The 5,988-nt window shown below is 33.0% G+C and overlaps 1 long non-coding RNA gene across 2 annotated transcripts; it reads left to right on the forward strand.

Annotated features, from left to right (window-relative positions):
* Positions 1–663: 663 nt before the first annotated feature.
* LOC115989459 lies at positions 664–5,775 on the forward strand. 2 transcript variants are annotated; one of them, XR_004091936.1, is made up of 3 exons: positions 664–1,088; positions 1,207–1,306; positions 4,309–5,775. It is a non-coding gene; the product is annotated as an uncharacterized LOC115989459 (long non-coding RNA). The 2 variants fall into 2 exon arrangements; XR_004091937.1 differs by having other exon boundaries at positions 664–815.
* Positions 5,776–5,988: the final 213 nt, after the last annotated feature.

A 5,988-nucleotide genomic window follows, 5' to 3' on the forward strand; every position in this document is an offset into this window, starting at 1 on the left:
TAGATAGATGTACACTGTAGCAATAAAGTTTTTAAAAAAAGCTTTGACTCCATTGTTGGAGAGTGGTTTTTTGTGTTTTAGTAGAATTAAAATAGCTATATAACTATTTAGTTCTATTGCTGTAAATGCTTATAGCCAATATTATGATATTGACTATGTAATTGAAATCGGGGCACGGACTAAGGTAATGGGAAATAGAAAGGGGCAGACGACTACTGTGTTAGACGGTATTGCATGGGGCAAAGCTCTCTCTCAGCAGCTTATTTTGGATAATTTATTTTAGAATGTTATTTCGGATAATTTATTCATATAAGATTATCGAAAAAATTATAATTTTTAATAATTTTTATGTTAAATATATTACAAAATATTAAAAGTTATTTAGTTCAAAATAAATAAATAAAAGTTAGATTATATATATATATATATATATTACAGGTAAAAATTCAGAACTAACTCTCAAGCCATTTCAATTCTCTAAATTTTAGTTTTGCCATTTTAATCTTCTAAATTTAAATTTTTGTCAATTAACTATTCTGTTGAGTTTTTGTTAACCTTTTGCGCTTATTAACTAAAACGATGCAATTTTGAGCTTTTATTTTTTATATTTCGTAATTAAAAAAAGTGAAACTGTTATTTTAAAAAAAGAAAAGAAAAGAAAACGGCAGATAAGGGGGAACGACGTGGTTCCCCTGCTGCCCCTGAAAACAAAAATATTCACAAGCAGCTTCGTTCAGAAAACATTGCTGGCTTTGCAGAGAGCTTAGAGAGATAACAAACTTGCTCTACTTGTACGCTACACCCAAACAAAAATAGTTTGTACATCTTCTCGTTTGCTGTTGTTTTTTTTTTAATAGAATTTATTTTAAGGATATGAAATTGGCTAATGAATAATGTGGGTTTTGTTCACTGTCCAAATGAGTTTTAAAGGGATCTATTCGTTTGGGTTCTGGTTATTTCAAATGGGTTCTTTTGGCTGTTGAAGATATGTTAGAATCCGGATTTGGGTGTTCAAATATGAAGATTATGTGCATGGTTTTTTTTGATCTCTTTGCAAAGCCACTGAAGTTTTCTGATCGAAGCTGCTGGTGAATATATTTTGTTTTCAGGGGCAGCAGGGGAACGACGCCGTTCCCCTTAGCTGCCCTTTTTTTTTTTTTTTTTTTTTTTAATAACAGTTTCGCTTTTTTTAATTACATAATTCAGTCTTCAGCTTTGCCACCTCAGCCACCACCAAAAGAGTCATTTGCTCGGCGTTACAAGTTTCTCTGGCCTATGCTTTTTGCTGTCAACCTTGCTGTTGGAGGTCCCGTTCTTTTTCTTATTCATCAGCTTTTTAATTCACTATTTATCTTAATTTCCTATACATTTATGTATGTGGGTGTTTATTAGTATACAAAGTGATTAAATTTATAAAATGATGTAATAGGTTTTGAGAGATTTCAGCTTAAAAGAATGGTTTTTTAAGATTATTGATTGCTTTTCTTGATATTGTTTGTTGATGGGTATTCTGTTGTTAGGATAGGGATTATGGTTTTAGCATCATTTTATGAGGATTCCTTGATACAATCACTTAGAGGGGGTGGTTTCTGATTAATGGTTTTGGAGAGAAGTGAATGTGATTAATGGAATTTGGTGTTCCAAGGTTGAGCTTGTGTGGGATTTATGATTCTTTCTAGTTGAGAAATTGTGTGAGAATATGTTGACTCTAGCCTTTATGGATTTAGATCTTAATTGTTTATGTGACATCTAATTACTTAAGTTCTTGCTCTTTGCTCCTCCTGTGCCCTAAAAAATCTAGAAACGCAATATAGGGCTAATACACTGTTCTATTTTTCTGACAAGTAAATTATATATTTATATATACTGTTCGGAAATAAACATTTTATGTCATGTGTGGGATTTATGATTCTCCTTTTCTTCTACCCAAGCACAAAGGGGGTTTATAAAAAGCTTATTTCTGGTCCCCAAAACCCTCCCCTCCCAGTTGGTTGAAGTAGAGGCAAGATCACTACTTGAATACCATGTGGTTACTTAAACTTTTAGTTTGCTACAGGTTTCGATCCATGCATGTTTATTAAAGGATGCTTTTTCCTTCATTTTGGAAATCCTAGAGTTTTTTGTCGATGACATTTCTTCTTGTTTTGTTAAAATGGTAGTAACTGCAATAGCTTAAGGCATTCTTCATTCTATTAGCACAGCCTTATGCTTGCCTAATCAGAGTAATGTTTTTGGCTATTTATCATTAATCTTATAGCCAATGACCAAGTAAAAGACTTATTTGTCTATCTTTCTCAGTGACAAACCATAATTGCAATCCTTTTCCCTCTAGCATAATTGGTATTGATTATTGTGATGTGGAAAAATACTTAACATAATCATTACAAAAGGTGGGAGAAAAAGATACACACAGAATGCAATTCTTGCACAATTTTTAACTGGCCAGCTAAAGCTCTACTACTTGATATGATTAAAATCATATACCAGTAATCTTTGGCTTTATCCATGTCTATGATAAGGCAATGAGCAATATGTTGAATAGACAAAGTATCAATTTCTTTTGAGTGTACATGGTATCTTGCATACTGTAACAATAAGTATGTTGGAGTCATTCAAATGGCTCATTAGGAGCTTATAATAATATAGGTGAGTGGAAACATATTCTATTTGCTCAAACTCACTCAACTAATCCCTGAACAAATATTGATGGCTTTATAATTAGGCGTAAGGAGGCCCACTACTCATCTCTCTCAGACCTTGCAAAAGTGGTATCTTTGTGCACTATGTACAATCTTTTTAATCTATAGGACCTACATCTGGTGATCATTTTTAATATCTTGTTTGTGTCTTAGTCAGGTTTGAGAAAGAAAAGCTGGAGTATACAAGAAGACTTCAGGGGTAGTAAATCTGGTTTCGTTAAATTTACATGGAAATTGACTGAGTGGTCTGATAAAGGAAATATATTATTTGCATGTTATGGTCTTATATAGTTTGAGAGGTATTCATTACTAGCTTTGTGGTCAAACTTTCTCTTTCATCCACTCTCTATTTCTGTGTAGCTTTTCTATATAAGTTGATATTTTTTAATATATATATATATATATATAAGATATTTGTATTTTCATTTTGCTTTGCCCTAAAGTAGAGAAAGAATGCACACAATGTTCTTGTTCTTATTTGACTTAGTCCAAAAAGAAATCATTGTTACTGCATTTGTTGATGGAGGCAGTAGTGGTCTTCGTTTGAGGATATAGCAGGCGTTCTATAATGTGGAGCTCTTGTCATTCAAGCTTCAGCAAGACACTAGGACTCTCACTTGAAACGTTTTACCTATTGGATCATTTAAGCCTTTTTAATTCTATCTTACATCTTGTTAACACAATGTGTGAGATTGGATTCAGCGTTTCCGCTGAATCCTGCATCGCGTTTTCCCTTTTTTTTTCTTTTTTTTTTCTTTTTTTTTCGCTTTCACACGTTTAAGGGAGAGACAAAATTTACTGTTCATGAGACATGTCACTGTTCATGCACTGTTCATACACTGTTTAGCACGGTTCACAGATTAAAAAAATATTAAAAATGAGTGTCATGGTACTATTCACACATTTAAAAATTATTTTGCTATAATGTTTTCAGTTTTCAATTTCAGCAACAATAAGTTCAATTCAAATAGACCCAATATTATGTTTCTTCTATCTTGGCGGAAATTTTTTATTTAATTTTTGATGTTTGGTATGGTGGAAAAGGCTAGGTCTTTTGCATGGGAACTCCCACCAACTGGATCATATAAGTTTTTCTGAATTTTGTCTTACAGCTGACATTATATTAAGTACGTTTTTTATGGTGATAAACATTTTCTACATTTTCGAACTTTTGGAATAATATGGTTCCCGTCTTTAAAGCTTCAACTGAAGGTTGCTAAGGCTCTTACATGGGCCCTTTTACCTATTGGATTGTTTAAGCTTTTTGAATTATATTGAATAGTTCTTTGACATAATATTATGTTTCATTTATTTTGATAGAAACTACAAATATAGACTTTCACACATAGATTTCTTTTACAAATATCACTATTGGAGTTTAACCTGAGTATTAATTTTGTCTTTGAATTTTTGATTTCAACAATTAACACCTTGTACATTAGGTTTGTAACAAATCAAAGCATTTGATGGTTTTTTGTTAGGCTTTAATTGAAAATACTAATAACAAGTAGGCCCGATTTCTATTTTGTTCTTGTATAATCTAATTTCTTTAAGATCTCAACATATGGGATTTGATGCAGACATTTTACTGATAGGTTTGATTTTCCAGATTGGTTAATTTGCTGGAGGATATCATGGATGGCAGCTGAATACTGATCTTCATGACTACCAAGGAAGGATGTGATCAGGTCACCCATCAGCTTTGCATGGATGGTTAGCAAGCTCTTTCAATTAATGGAGATAAAAGTCAAGCAGAAAGGGATTGGGTCCTCTCAGAGTTTAAAGCTGGCAGGAGTGCCATTATGACCGCAACAGATGTTGCAGCTTGTGGCTTGGGAATGGAGATAAAACTATAATGCTTGTTGAAAGACTTGATAGAAATTCATTTTTAGTACAGGAAATTGTGTTGGTAAACAATAGCTAATAGCACTCATCATCATCATTATCAACTCATTTTGGAAAGAAATCATTATCTAGATATTCTTGTTGTCCCTATTTTAAGTCTTCTTTTAATTTTATCAGGTTTATAGAGAACATTTTTTAGTATTGATCATGCTTTTCATTGATTAAACAGATGCGAGCCATTTCACTCAGCTCTTTGCTGCATATGTTGGAGATCCACCTTTATTTCTTGTTTGCACTCATTTGTTATATTTTCTATTCTGATGCTGCGACTTGGTCATTTTGAAAGATTCATGTTTTTTAGTTATTGCTTTGCTATATTTAGTGGTCTCTAATTGTCTCTTGAACATCTTTTTTTATTTTTTTATTTTATCTAAGTTGGTGTTATTTGTCACATGGATTCTGCTTGTATATCTGTTGAGCCACTTGTTTTCATGTCTATGGATATTGCCCTTGAACACTTATTTTCAGCTACAGCAACACTCATGCATGCAGCAATGTATTAAGGACTTAAGGTCATAGTTTCTCTGATCTAAATAAGATTCTGATGTGAGAGGTTGTTATCCTACTGCATTTCTTATGACTTGTGATGTGCTTTGGTTTTGGGGCAGATGTGAAGGACATGAATTATGCGATCAATCATGACTTCCAGGGGTATATTCACCGCATTGGTTGAACTGGAAGGGCTGGGGCAAAAGGAACTGCATTAACTTTCTTCACAGCTGGAAACACCATATTATCTAAGGAATTCATCTGCATACTTGAAGAAGCTGGATAGAAGGTCAGTCCTGAATTGGCTGCAGTGGGGCATGGTGCACCTCCTCCCCCTTAGATTAGTTTTGACTAGTTTGAATACTCTTAGGTGGTGTTTATATGCATGAGTGTGTGTACTTGGTTACTGAAATCAATTGTTTCAGTGAATATCAATCAATTAGGTCATGGGGGTTTTCGAGATTGTGGGATTTGTTATGGTGGTGGTCGCACACTCTATTTTGTGGGAAACATTAGCATGTATGATTAGAAAATAGGAGTTAAAATGTCTTTTTTCCTTTCAACTTTAATTTATGTTGATTTTTTGTTCAATTACATAGAGGACTAACTATAGTTAGTGGTGGACTATGTAAGATAAAACATCTGTTTATATCATAAAGGTTTTGAGGAAGATGATAAACAATTCTATTTTCGTTTTGCTTTGCCCTAAAGTAGTGAAAGTATGCGTAAAATGTTCTTGTCCTTAATTAACTTGGCCAAAATAGAAATTGTTGTGGCTGCTTTTGTCCTTATTTAGTGGGGATAAATACATTTTTCTAGTTTTTTATGTAGATGACATTTTACTTGCAATTAGTGATTTGATTTTGCTAAATGAGAGAAAATAGTCTCTCTCTAT

The sequence above is a fragment of the Quercus lobata genome, chromosome 5, assembly GCF_001633185.2.
Source record: "Quercus lobata isolate SW786 chromosome 5, ValleyOak3.0 Primary Assembly, whole genome shotgun sequence".
Lineage (NCBI taxonomy): Eukaryota > Viridiplantae > Streptophyta > Magnoliopsida > Fagales > Fagaceae > Quercus > Quercus lobata.